We start from the raw sequence: 14,097 nt of genomic DNA, 5'->3' as shown, positions 1-14,097 counted from the left end.
GGTTAAGTCATAGCAGAAGAGGAGAGAAAGATGCCTTGGAGACCAGTATGATCCTCTCAGAGTGTAGCAACTTGGACTTGCAGATTGTCAGGGCAGAGCAAATGGCAGATCAGATGGAAGCTGTATTGCAGGATGAAAAAATGGGCATACACTAAAGGGTTGCATGGCCTTCATATGCAGCTTGTGACAAAGGACAGATAACTGATGTATCTAAGTCAACAGTTCTTTGTTCTAAGTTAAAATAAGTTTTGGGTGCTGAACACTGAAATTTTAACTCCAAACTTGTTCAATCACTGAAGCACACTAATGCAACAAAAATATCACCACCTCCTAAAAGAGCTGCCTCTGAAAGTTTCAAAAGCTCTTTCTTAAACTACAGTGTAATTTGTCTTTCTAAACTTCCACTTAGTTCTGTCCCTTAGGGCCATTCAGAATATAAATATTTTATGACAGGTCTTTCTAACAGTTGAAGGCAGCTTTCATGCATCAATGATTGGATAAACTCCCATAATAATTGAGAAGTAATTATAAAAATTGTGTCAGATGGCAGAATTCTACTTCTGAAAAAAAGTTGCTTATTCTAAATTGTTGCATTCTAGTGAAATTGTAAAGCTTGAAGAGCTGGTTTGTAAAGTTATCCAACTTTACTTTACGCAAGATTTCCTCCTTGAGTTATCCACCTCACTGCTTAAGTAGACATGGTTTCTGGAAAGCGGGAAAAGAAGGCAAAGGCATGACTCCTGGAATGAGCCCCAAACCCTGCATGGCATTGTGCGTACAAAGTTGATTTCAATTCCAGTAGTGGACAAGAGAGACCTTTGTATTAACACAACTAAACTAGCTTTATTTAGAACTGGAGGCTTACAAAAAATGTCAAGACTTAAGTGTTTAGAAAAAAATGCAGCAAGTCACAATCCCAGGTGCTATTCAACAAGTGTGGCATGACTGAGGAGAAGGAGTGAAAATGAAGGAGTGAGGGAGAAGGAGCAGGAGAGGGCAAGAAGCAATGTGTCAAGAGAACAAAGTGAAAATCAGAGTCCATCAGACTGGAATTAGTAGACAGAGTGTAGATGTTTCAGGGTTGAGATCCAGCCGCACAGATAGGGTTAAGGAGCCTTACTAAAATGGCATTACAAGTGCTCAGACGTAGCCTAAACTGGTCAAGAGGATGCTGGCAGAAAGCACAGCATGCAGGTGAGACACTTCTTGTATGCCAAACGAGGGATGAATGGTCTTTAACAGGCCAAAAGCTGTAGCAGGAAAGCTAAATACCTGTTAGACAGTTTTTCCTCAGCTTCTTCTAGGCTCTATTTGACCAGAATCACAAGAGAGAAAATGATACTGTGGTAAGCAGGGCTTACCGGTTGTGAGTGACAGAAGCATAAACTGAGGTGAAGTCTTGTAAGCTTGCCATGACTCACTAATCTGTTACTGGGTCTCCAGGCACTGATTCCATTAGTCCAAGAGAACTAGCATGGTCATCAGATTTATCTATCATTCACACATTTTGGGGGGATGTTGCTTTGACTTTAGTAATTGCACAAACTCATTTATTTGCTTTGACCATCTGTTTCTTCAACTCACAGATGTGGAAGGGGGAAAAAAAAGTGGTTATTTCCTGAGAATAGTTTAAACATTCTTTTCATTCCTGTTAAAGTGTTTCTTTAGCACATGGCCATTCCTCCTAAACTAAGTCACCCCACAATTCATGGTGTGGATTGGTTCAGAGGATTTCTCCCTGGGGGAATAGTGCCAGAATCAAACAACAAAATTCTTTTTGATAATTAAGAAGTCTAACATAGTTTGGGGGATTTATTAAGGAGAGAATTTTAATGATGTGAGAATGGCTTATCCTTTATCCTAGAAGTACCAGTTTTATCTAAAATAATGGTAGTAACCAGACCAGATTTGTTCCAAAGTAGATATGATTTTCAAAAGAACAATTTTTAAAAGAAATGTTTAATTTTTAATTGAATGAATTAAAGGAATTAAAGAGCATTTTTTAATTACTATGTGCCATGCAATAATTTGCAGCATCTTCTTTCATCTCAGAAACCAAATAGAAATGTATTATTATCGACAGGCTGCAATGGAATGATCAGAAGAAGGAAGTTAAATAGCTTGCTCTAAATCACCCAGATAGTATCTGTAAATGACTTGGATTTTCACAGGTGTGACTGTAAACAAAACTCAAACTATCCATTGCCATACACCTTCGATACAACCTCATATGTTAGCCGTAGTTTTATATCATAAATCAAAATATTCTAAGACGAATTTAAAAATCACGTAGAGGTGTTTTATTCTGGAGGAAAAGATGGTTACTCCTCTCTAGCTGTACACTATCTTTGGATGTACAGTATAGAGGTAATTGCTTTAATTAGTGCCTTTGTTGCCTAACTTTTAATATCTATTGTATAGGATTTTTACAGTGTGGGAGTTGCTTCAGTGTAGAAATGTTATTCCCTTTTCTTCTGTAGACATTGTTTCCATTCTTTGCCCAGTTCCCCTCGCTCTGTCCTACCTGCACACTTGGAATTCATCTTCGTTTAGACTTACTCATTACTCCCTCCCGTTGCTTTGTGCTCGCCTTCTTTTCTCTGTTGTTCTTGAGAACACTCAGTTTTACTGCTTCTTTTAATCAGTGTATGAAGGCCTTTGCTTTCAAACTATTTCAGATATTTTACATTTCTGACCATATCTAGCAAGTTATTTTTTGCTTGTCAGCTGTTCCACTCAATAAAAACTGAATAATCCTTTAATCATTATTGCCAGTAGGCAATGCCTTAAGTAAAATCAATTACTGATCAGAATGAGTACTGCTTACTGAGCAACCTAGGTGAATTATCTATTCACATAAATGTAATGCTCTTTCTTATCTCACAAATGCCAATAGATGGATGAAATCAGTGTAATAAATGTTCAGTCCTCATTACTTTAAAACACATGCTGCTCACTTCATGGATTGCCTCTTCCCACATGGCCAATGCACCAACCAATTCTGTCCTCTTTTCTTCAGGCTTCACCATTGCTACCAGAGCACAGACTTTCCACATTAGTCTCAGGAATCATTAGTTTGTTACAGCAGTTAGAGCTGTTCTTCCCTAAGATCCCATGCACTTTCAGAAGTCTTGAGACAAATGTGAACTACAAAGAAGCAGAAAGTCATTGTGTGCTTTTATTTATTTGTTTTTATTTTTTGTTTACATTTTAATATTATTATTATTTTATGATACAATTCCATATTCCCTTATCCTTTCCCAAATTCCCTCCCCACACCTAGTTCCTCTATATCGTTACTAATATATAGTTCTTCATACACAGTTATATGTCCATCATTGCAGGCATGGACAATGGTAGAGAGTCCAGCATCCTATTGTCAAGATATAATAAACAGTTTCATTGGAAGTCCATCTTTGTCTGGAAGCAGAAATGCATACTACACTGCATCCTCACATCTGGATGTTAGTCTCCATTTCACAGCTACTGTACATTCCCTTAAATGAAAAGTCATAATACAAAATCAACAATAAAAAGAAAAATAGAAATTTACAATGCTATGAAATTAAATGACATGTTACTAGATATGACAGTCTCTATTACATGGCTACTATACATCCCCTTAAATGAAGAACCACAAAACAAAATCAACATCAGGGAGAAAAAAGAAATTAACAACACCAAGAAGTTAAATAACATGCTACTAAATGACTAACGTGTAGCTGAAGAAATGAAAATCAAGAACCTTCTTGAAGAAAATGATGCCACTGCATGATCTATGAGTCATTGAAGAATTTAATCAGAAGAAAGTGTTTTGAAGAGATGAAACTAACAGAAAACAACAAAACCCATGCAATATAGTTTCTGCTGATCTTTGTTGGTGAAGTGTGTCTCCTCCAGACAATAAACAGATGGGTTTTGTTTTTTAATCCAGTCTATTAATCTATGACGTTTGATTGAGCTTAAGCCATTTACATTCAGAGTTTAATATGTATGGGTGGTACTTTGGTCCTGTCATTTTAGGAATGGGTTGTTCATTGGTTTAGTTTTGTGCTGTCATTTTATTGGGATGTTCTTCCCGTTTGCCTTTGGTTTTGTTGGGTGCTATTCCTCTACTCTGTCGACATCTGTAAGTGTTATTGTAGGGCAGGTCTGGAAGAGGCAAACTCTTTTAACTTTTCTTTACTGTGGAAGAATTTTATTTCATTCTCAAAGACGAAAGAAAGCTTTGCTGGGTATGTTATCCTAGGCCGACTTTTTTTTTTTTTCTTAGAATCTGGAATATGTCACTCCATTCTCTTCTTGCCTGTAGAGTTTCCTGTGAGAGATCTCCTGTGAGTTTAATTGGCATTCCTTTATATGTCAATTGATTTTTTTCACGTGCACATTTAAGGATCTTTTCCTTATGTTCAACTGAAGAGAGCTTGATGATCATGTGTCTTGGTGAAGATCGCTTTTGATCAAGCCTGTTGGGAGTTCTGTGTCCCTCCTGGATCTTGTTTCCCAATTCTTTCTCCAGATTAGGGAACTTTTCTCTTATTATTTCATTAAATACATTTGCAAACTCAGCTTCTCTTTCTGCACCTTCTGGGACTCCCATAACTCTTATATTTGGCCTCTTAATAGTGTCTTTCAATTCTTGAATACTTTTTTTGGCCTGATCCAGCTCTGCTTCCAGCTTTTTGTTTGCTTCTCCCTGGTGACAGGAAATATCTTCCAATTTTGAGATTCTTTCTTCTGCTTACTTCATTCTATTTTGGAGACTCTCCACTGTACTTGTAATTTGCTGTACTGTGTTCTTAATTTCTGATATACCAGCCTTGATTTGCTTTATTGTTTCCTTAAATTCTTTGAACTCTTGCATGTGCTTTTTCATTTTTGATTAGAAGCTTTAAAATGAGTCTTATGGAAACTGTGTGCCCCATTTTCTTGATGTCTTCCTCAGTTAACTCTGAGATTGGCATAGGGTTTGCTCCTTTGCAGGGGAGTCTTCAACAATATTCATTGTGCCTTTGTCTCTTCTTTTGCTCTTGGTCATTGTACTTCTGGTTAGCAGAGTCTTCTCCTTGGGGCAGGTTTCTAAGCTGTGTCACCCACAGGTCTACAATGGGATTTTACTTATTGCAGTTGGTACACAACTTTTTGCTTGCAGCCACTTGTGCCACAACCTCCAGCAAGTTCCAGGTTTAGGTTTTTATGTCAGATTTCCACTGTGGTCACCACAGCTCCAGCTCTTGGCTCACCACTCTCCACCTCCTTTGATACTATGCTAAGGCTGCACTGTTGGCTATGCAACCTTTCTCCCTCTTCCAGTTAGAGTGGGTTCCAGGCTTAGAGAGACACCAGGCATCCTATATAACCAGGTTGTTGGTGGTGCTGACCTTGCTGGAACCTGTTGGACGTATGTCTGGGTGCCACATGGGCCTATTTTGACCAGTACGATGCCACAGTCGGTATTATTTTCCTGCAGGACCAGTGCAATCCTTAGTGAGTTCTTGCAAGCTCAGCACATGTGCAGTTCACTGTTGTCCCCTGCAGTCCTAAAACTTTTGCCACACTACACAAAATGGCACCTGACGTGCCCCTACTAGAGTTCTTGATCTGCTGGCCATCAGGTCTGAGGGCTCTCCAGACAGTCTTGGATGGCATCTATAGAATGCCACATTGCTACAGTTCACTGAGTCAGAAATGAGCTCACTCCCAGCCCAGTATATGCTCAGTCCTTTCCCTTGCCTTTGCCTCCTGATGCAAAATGGCTTCCAATTCGACTCTAGGAGGCTGGCGGGGCTGTGAAATCCACCCTGTTCCCTCACTGCCCATCTGGGATGTGCTGCTCTGTCTCTGCTCCTGGTCAAATCAAACGGACCAGCAGGACGGACAGTTCTTTGTCTGGGTTCACCTCCCAAGCTCCCAGTGAAAGTCCCTTCCCATCTGGTTGCTGGTGGAGTTCTGGCTGCTGGTGGAGTTCAGATCGCTGTTAGCTGAATGCTGCTGGAGTATCAGTCACTGCAACACCACACCATTGTGTCCGCTGCTTTCCTGTGTCTGTCAGTCTCCAGGTACCCCTCTGCTGTTGTTCTGTCCTTTCCTATTTCCTGAAATATGTCCTCTCTGCTTCATCCTGATTAAATGTTTTTTCATCCGTATAAATGTGCCCTTACGCTACTCCACCGTCTTGATTCTCTATTGCGTGCTTTTAAAGTGAAGAGCTTATTTTTTTTTTATTTTAAAGATTTATTTTTATTATTTTTTCATTGGAAAGGCGGATATACAGAGAGGAGAGACAGAGAGGAAGATCTTCCGTCCGATGATTCACTCCCCAAGTGAGCGCAACGGGCCGATACTATGCCGGTCCAAAGCCAGGAGCCTCTTCCGGGTCTCCCACGCGGGTGCAGGTTCCCAAAGCTTTGGGCCGTCCTCAACTGCTTTCCCAGGCCACAGGCAGGGAGCTGGAAGGGAAGCGGGGCTGTCGGGATTAGAACTGATGCCCATATGGGATCCCGGGCGTGCGAGGCGAGGACCTTTAACCACTTGCGCCACCGCGCCGGGCCTGAAGAGCTTATTTTTTAAGGATTCATTTGTTTATTTTGGAAATCAGAGTTACGTATTAAAAAAAAAAAAAGAAAGGCAGAGAGAAATATGTATCTAGAGAGGGAGAAGGAAAAGAGAGGGAAAGGACTTCCTGTTGGTTTACTCCCCAGATGGCTGCAAGATCGGCACTGGGCCAGGCCACAGTGAGGATCTTAGAATTCCACCTGGGTCGCCCACATGAGTGGTGGGCGCCCAAGCACTTGGGGCATTTTCCACTGCCTTCCCAGGTGCATTAGCAGAGAGCAGGATCTGAAATGGAGCAGGTGAGATGCAAACCATTGCTGCTATGAGATATTGTCCTCTGAGGCAGGAGCTTAATCCACTCTACTATGAAGCCAGCTTGCAGAAGTAAAGGTGTTATTTACATTTTTTTTCAAAGATTTATTTTTTTTAAGATTTATTTTTATTATTTTTTCATTGGAAAGGCGGATATACAGAGAGGAGAGACAGAGAGGAAGATCTTCCGTCCCATGATTCACTCCCCAAGTGAGCGCAATGGCTGATACTATGCCGGTCCAAAGCCAGGAGCCTCTTCCGGGTCTCCCACACGGGTGCAGGGTCCCAAAGCTTTGGGCTGTCCTCGACTGCTTTCCCAGGCCACAGGCAGGGAGCTGGAAGGGAAGCTGGGCTGCCGGGATAGAACCGGTGCCCATGTGGGATACCGGGCGTGCAAGGGAGGGCCTTAACCACTTGCGCCACCGCGCCAGGCTGTTATTTAAATTTTATTATGATTTTTCTTTTGGGTTTTAAGGGCTTTTTTTTTTTTTTATAATTGTTCCATTAGTATGCTAATCTTGTCATCAGGCATCACTAAATTCTTTTGAAATAAGGACTTTGTTCCCTATTGCTTCCAGAAATCGCTATAGCATTGAATAAATATTTGGCTAATTGATTGATATAGAAGCAGCATATACTGATTAGCTCTGAGAGGCATGAAACGACATTGATGGTGACTTTTAGAATTTAAATGCTGTCTGATTGTAATGCCATTATAGGATCCCATCAAATAAAAGAGAATTGACATTTTTGGTCAGGAGCAGAGTATGATAAATTTGGCTTTTGACTATTAATTAAACTCAAGCAACTGCAAAGATTCCTTCCCTTTTAAAATAGTACTCTGTTTATGTGACTTACAAGATGTTATTTTTAATTTCAATGTAAATGTGGATTATTTTTCTTTTTAGACAGACACAAAATATGTTCAAATGAACAATTTCTTTTTTCTATTATAATTAGTGGGTATTCATTTACATATTAAAGTTTTGTTACTTAAAAAGAAGCTCCCACTATGTAGAACATTGCATTTCTTTTTTTGCCATGAAAGGTTTCTCAGTGAGAGAAAAAGCAAAAAAACAGATAAAATACCAATTGCTTTTAACAGTTAGCTGGACATTTAATAAGAAATAAGTCCAATATGGGTGTCAACTTGTCTCATTCGCTAATAAAGGTAGTGGTTTCATTTCCATTTTTTCAGCAAATCTATTTTGAATCAACATTAGACTAAAAATAATGACAGAACAGTTTGAATGTGCATGCAGTGGACTGAAGGGCTTTGGTTTCTTGCAGTGGCAGCTTTCTGTGCATCATCCTGTCTTCACTGCCATCAAACTGATATTATTGCTGAGACTACCACAAAGATTGTTTCTCTTTCACTTTTTGTGAATTGTTATTTCCCAGTGAGAATTCACATTGTCAGATTTGACAGCCATTGTTCCAGCTGAACTTACAGCTTGCAAGAAATTAGTCTTTTACTTCATAACTGCTCATTCATTTGTTCAGTAAGGATTTGTAATTATCAATAATAGCATGGGTCATGAATATGCATACATGAACAATTATTACCTTATGTTTAAGCGAGAATGACACAGTGATTGATAGAAAGTGTTACTCAATAATTCATGGAGGGTAGCCATTCCTGTTGAAAAGGAGTCAAATGTCCTGCTTGCTCTGCCTGAGGAACGTGAGAAGGCATTGCGATGCACTGGCATTTCCATCTTCAGCGCAGACATTAACCCCTATGGTGAGACAGGCACATGTTCTGTGCTGCAGTGCTTACACTCAATGTCTGACTCTGGCTCTTGACCCCAGATTCCTGCTGGTATAGACACAGGGCCACGTAACCAGGCTCCTCCTAACCATGTTGGAGACATGGATTGAGCTTCTGCCTTCAGGCTGCTCGTCTTGGCACTCCCCAGACCTAGCTAGTGTGGATATTAAGGCAGAGAACCAGTGAATTCAGTATTCTCTCTCTCACCCTTGCTCCCTTACTCTCACACTCAGTTTCTCTCTCGTTTTTTGCTCTTTCTTCCCTACTCTCTGTTTCTGAAATATATATTTTTTAAATTATCATCTTCACAGCTGTCTTTAATCTAGGATCTTTATAATGATCAGTTCTTGGTAATAAATGAAAATTTAACTTTCTGACCAAGAATCATTAAGTTTGAATAACCTATCTTTAAAAATTTTTTTTAAATTATTAATGAAAACGTTCAAAAATAATTTTAAAAGAGATACTGGGTTCTTGTGTTCATCTCAGGGAGGTCCCTTGCCTTTGCTGTAGGTCAAGCATGTAAGAAAATACGAAACTAAGGAAATGAAATCTTATTACTTGATCAGACCTTCTTTGTGCATTCACGAAGAATGACCTTTATAGGATCAGCATTGTGGCTTATTGCTGTCACCAATCACACTGTCATCCATAAGGCTGCTACCTCCTGTCCCAGTTGTTATACTTCTGATCCAGCTCCCCCTACTGCCCTGTTAAAAGCGATGGAGAGACCCAGATGAAGCTCTGGGCTCCTGGTTTCAACCTGGCTAAGCCATGGACATTATGGCTATCAGGAGTTCCAATCAGTGGATGCAGGGTCTCTTCATCTCTGTCTCTCCATAGGTTTTTCAAATACACAAATAAATCCTTAAAAATAAAAAAGAATGAAACTTTATTTTTAAGTATTAATGGAAATAATGGAATTGTGTTAAGTGTCCCTGAAATCCTTCTTTTGTCTAGTTCGTTTCAGTTCCGGCTGTAAGACTCCTCCAAGTTTGATGTTGACAAATTGTTATGACTATACTTAGAGTAGGATGGGAGAGATCTCAAGTCAGTGCATTTCTATTTGCTGATCATTCTAATTGTCTTTTTGCATTTCTATGTGTATTCTGAGTTCCCAGTCCAGATTTTACTCGTACAATTCTCATTTCAAACTCCCTTCAAAGTCAGTGGAAATGACTTTGTTTATATCTTGATTTGCTCATGAAAACTTAATAGGGATATGTCTTTTTAACTTTCAAAAAGAAATTATATAAGGAGAATAAATTGCATGTATTTTAAGTAGAATTCTAAGAAGATAATTATACTTCTCTTCCTCTTTTTCTCCCTCCATTTCTTCTTCGTCCCTCATTCCTTTTTTTTCCTTTCATTTTTGCAATAACATGCTTTCAGTTTACTTTATAATCACAGGCTTATAGCAGCACTAACTATAATGTTAGCAGCAGAATTCCTCTTCCCTAGGAATGCAGATAAGGGATAGAAGCAATAAGCTATAGCATGTTTTCAGGGAGGTATATGCTAATATTTGCATTTTCAAATTAGTCTCTGAAGTAATATATGAAAATTTGTCATCCTTATTACTGTAGATTTAAAAACCCATAGCATGGGGCCCGGTGCAGTGGCGCAGTGGTTAAGGTCCTCGCCTTGCACGCCCGGGATCCCATATGGGCGCTGGTTCTAATCCCGGCGGCTCCACTTCCCATCCAGCTCCCTGCCTGTGGCCTGGGAAAGCAGTCGAGGACAGCCCAAAGCTTTGGGACCCTGCACCCGCGTGGGAGACCCGGAAGAGGCTCCTGGCTTTGGATCGGCATAGCACAGGTCGTTGCACTCACTTGGGGAATGAATCATGGGACGGAAGATCTTCCTTTCTGTCTCTCCTCTCTGTATATCCGCCTTTCCAATAAAAACATAATAAAAATAAATCTTTAAAAAAAAAAACCCATAGCAAAAAATCTTCCCTCCAGTTTGGCTACACAGAAAATTTCCATCCTTGATTTATTTTGTGATTTAAATTCTGTGATGTAAGACTTGTTAATCTAGGTTTAAAAACAGAGAAAAGATAGTGAATGTTTTAATTCTGGTGGGAGTAGGGAGGGGGCAGTAATACATCTTTATCAGACTCAACACTCTGGCCTAAAGAGCAAGAACCACAGCTCATTTTCCTTCTTGATGTTTAAAAAGTTGTTATCAGTTTTTTCTCTTAAAAAAGATTTATTTTTTATTGGAAAGGCAGATTTATAGAGAGAAGGAGATATTGAAAGATCCTCTGTCTGCTTGTACAATGACCAAAGCCATCTGAAGCCAGGAGCTTCTTCCAGATCTCCCATGTGGGTGCAGGATCCCAAGGTTTTGGGCCATCCTTGATAGTTTTCCCAGGCCATAATCGGGGAGCTGGATGGGAAACATAGCAGCTGGGACACGAACAAGTACCCGTATGGGATTCTGACACATGCAAGGTGAAGATTCAACCATGAAGCTATCGCGCCAGACCTTGCCAACCTTTTCTGAGTTGGTTTTATGTGAGTGGTGCTGTTGCAAAAACAGTTAAAATATTGCATTATGCTGCCACAAAAGAACAGAGGAGTTCTTTGGAAATTTCAAGGGACTGCATCCAGCAGAAAGGTAGTTACATGTGAACTCTGAAATCAACCTACATCTCACTCAAACCATTAAATGAGTTGTGCCTTGCCTGTATAGAATTAACTTGTCATTCTTTTTAAAAAAAACTTCCCTAGTTTTTTTGTGTGGGCCAGATGCTGTGCTAGGTTCCAGAGCTATAGTGATAACTGATGTATTTATAGTTTATCAGAAAAAGCAGATAAGTAATAACTTGATTAATTATGACAGGGAAATACAATGTCATGGGGTGGATGAGTTAGGGGTGCACTAATTGCCTCTAAAGGATCCCCTAAGATATCTTAGAAATAACTTGAGATATTTATCAAGAAGAGGCACAGTTATGGGTGAGAGAGGAAATGGAACAGAAGAGTGAAATACACAGATGCCTTTAGGTGAGAAGGTGGCATTGTGTGGGAAGCTGTTAGACATCACATTACGGCGTCACCTTTAAAGGGGCTGCAGAGAGAGGCTAGAAAGACACAGGACCTGGCTGAAAGAGCTACGGAACCTGCAGGGCGTTATGATTGCTATCCTCGTGTCAGAGCAGAGCCATTGGAGATTCCTAAAGACGGAAGAGACTAGACAAGGCTTACAGCTTTAAAAGATGAAGGCGAAGGGGACAGAATGGATGGGAGGTCACAAGCCTGGAAACAGGAGCACAAGGGAAGAGGCTAATGCTCTGTTACCTGAAAACAGTTCCGGAGCGCCACCGGGAGGGGTCTCTGCCTCTGGTCTTCCTGAGTTTGCTGAAACATTCTGCTCTGCAAAGTTTGGAGGTGACAGATTTAAACTCATCTATAGTGAAGTGACCATGGTAAACATTTCTGGGTCATTTATCAAGTGCTGTACCCAAGAACCTCCCATCCATTCCGCTACATAGACTAACCCTATGACTGATTCTTTTTTGCACATGAAGAAACCAAGTTGCCATGAGTTTGAGTGGAATTTCCCCAAAGGCAAACAGAGAGTGAGGGTCCGGGCTGGGACTCTCTTTACTATTACCCTCTTCAGCCTCTTATTGAATCAATCTTTTTGTCTATTTATTCATTGATGATTGATTTGAAAGGCAGAATAACAGGAGGAATGGAGAAGAAGAAGAGGAGGAGGAAGAGGTGGTGGAGGAAGAGGAGGAGGATAGGGAGGAGGGGGAGGGGAAGGGAAAGGGGGAGAGGAAACTTCTTATGTGGGTTGCAGGCATTGCAAATGGGCAGCTTAACCCACTGAACCACAGCACTGGCCCTGAATCAGTCTCTGTATGATGCCCTGCCTGCATTCAGGCACATTAGTCTTCTTCTTCTGAAGCCACTGGCAAGGCAAAATGTTTAGTGGTTTGCAAGTTTTGGATATGAAATGGAGTTACTAATACTTTATGGCAGTGAACTTGTGAAATCTTCTCTTCAAGTGCACTTCAGTCTGCTAGCTTAGGAAAGTGCTAACTGCATGTGTGAATCCAGGAGTACATGGAAGTGCAGTCACGTGACACCCAGTCTCTGGCTCACTGAGGCCTTCTGGGTTCAGGGCGTGGGGAAAATGAGGATCTCTGTGAAGCCAGAAGATTCATTTAGTTTTCTGAACACTGTCCTGACCCTTCCTAGGGAGGAGGTTGCTTGTAATTATGTTGTTGGCACAGGTACCTTTTAGTGGATAAAAACCAAATATTCCAAAATGTGTGAGCCAGGAAGAACAACATGGCAGTGTTAAGCATATGCAAATACTAGAAGTAGTTAATCAGAAATAAGTGCAGATAACCTTTCAAGATTAATATGTCTGAAAGAACTTGAAAGCATGGAGTCCCAGTGACAGGAATTGCTGCCATATTCTTTGTCATCAGAATCGAATGAGAACTTGTACAACAGGCTTTCTTTGGAAAACAGAGCTTAGAATAGTGTAGAAAGGGATGGGTTCAAAATGTGTGCTGCAGTAATGGTAGAACATTGGAGATCACTTAAGCTTTTGGGGTCGTGTAGGAAGTGTCAGGAGCCACGCACTGCATACATTTGGGAACTCCGCCTCCTTCTTTTCTCCTAGTGTTTAGCAATATAGAAAATGGCCGGTAACTTATAGTCAGGGACTCAAGAAAAGGGGGCCACTGAGCATACAGGTTTTCAGTCTTGAGAGAAAAACAGAACCATCTGGATTGAATATCGGTGGTTGGCAGCTCTGAAAGCTAAAAGCAAGCCTTCAGAGTCCCTGCAAGAAACATCAGATAATGGTATAGAGAAGCAGCACCGGCTTCAGTGCTGATTTGGAAGACCTGACAGTTAGGAGTCCATGCAAGTCCCCAAACTTAGAGCCTAGAGGTCCCCTGAGATGGACCCCAGGGAGCCTCCTATGCAGTGTACCCATCTCCAGCTGCAAAGATCAATTGCTGTCCTTGGGCTTAAGATTGTTTCGAATCTGAGTCCTTCAACATGTAGATGTGATGTTACTTCTTTTTCAATTTTTCCGTTATTTCTCATCTCCTAAAGTTGAGTGCTGAGTGGGAGGGATGGATGGTTAATCTGCACCTCACCCAGCAAAGGCTGTCTGAGGAAGAAAATTGTCTGTGGGCTCTTGAGGGTCTGCCTGTGTGGGTGGCTCATTGGTTGCTATTTGCTGTGTGTTTTATGTAGGCTAGAACAGCTTGTCTCCTGGAGTTCTTTGCTCTGCAGATGACTTTCTCGGTAGTCTAGCCCTGCACTGTGCACCCTCAGAGTGTGATAAGCGTACTCAGAGGGTTTTCCGGTGATGCTCAGTAATGCCAGCAAGTTCTAAGACAATCTGCCTTGTAGATGGATGGAGGAGCTTTCCTTTATTGCCTTTCTCAGCGGTGCTCAGAATATACTGTTCCTGCTGTGTGC

At 40.9% G+C, this 14,097-nt stretch overlaps 1 protein-coding gene across 5 annotated transcripts in view; it reads left to right on the top strand.

The window, feature by feature from the left end:
- The window catches only part of LOC121166448 (N-terminal EF-hand calcium-binding protein 1-like), a 102,242-nt gene that overhangs the window by 45,189 nt on the left and 42,956 nt on the right, over positions 1-14,097 (top strand). For 2 of the 5 annotated variants that reach the window (XR_005885411.1, XR_005885412.1), the window contains exon 4: positions 600-771. The exons of the other annotated variants lie outside the window; for them this stretch is intronic. The gene's annotated coding sequence lies outside the window, so the exon portion shown is untranslated. The remainder of the gene's footprint in view (positions 1-599; positions 772-14,097) is intronic. 5 annotated transcript variants of the gene reach the window in all.

This window comes from Ochotona curzoniae, unplaced genomic scaffold (genome assembly GCF_017591425.1).
Source record: "Ochotona curzoniae isolate NIBS_2020 unplaced genomic scaffold, NIBS_Ocur_1.0 patch14, whole genome shotgun sequence".
NCBI classification, from domain to species: domain Eukaryota; kingdom Metazoa; phylum Chordata; class Mammalia; order Lagomorpha; family Ochotonidae; genus Ochotona; species Ochotona curzoniae.
Note: the sequence above shows the minus strand (reverse complement) of the source record. Positions and strands in the feature narration are given on the sequence as shown.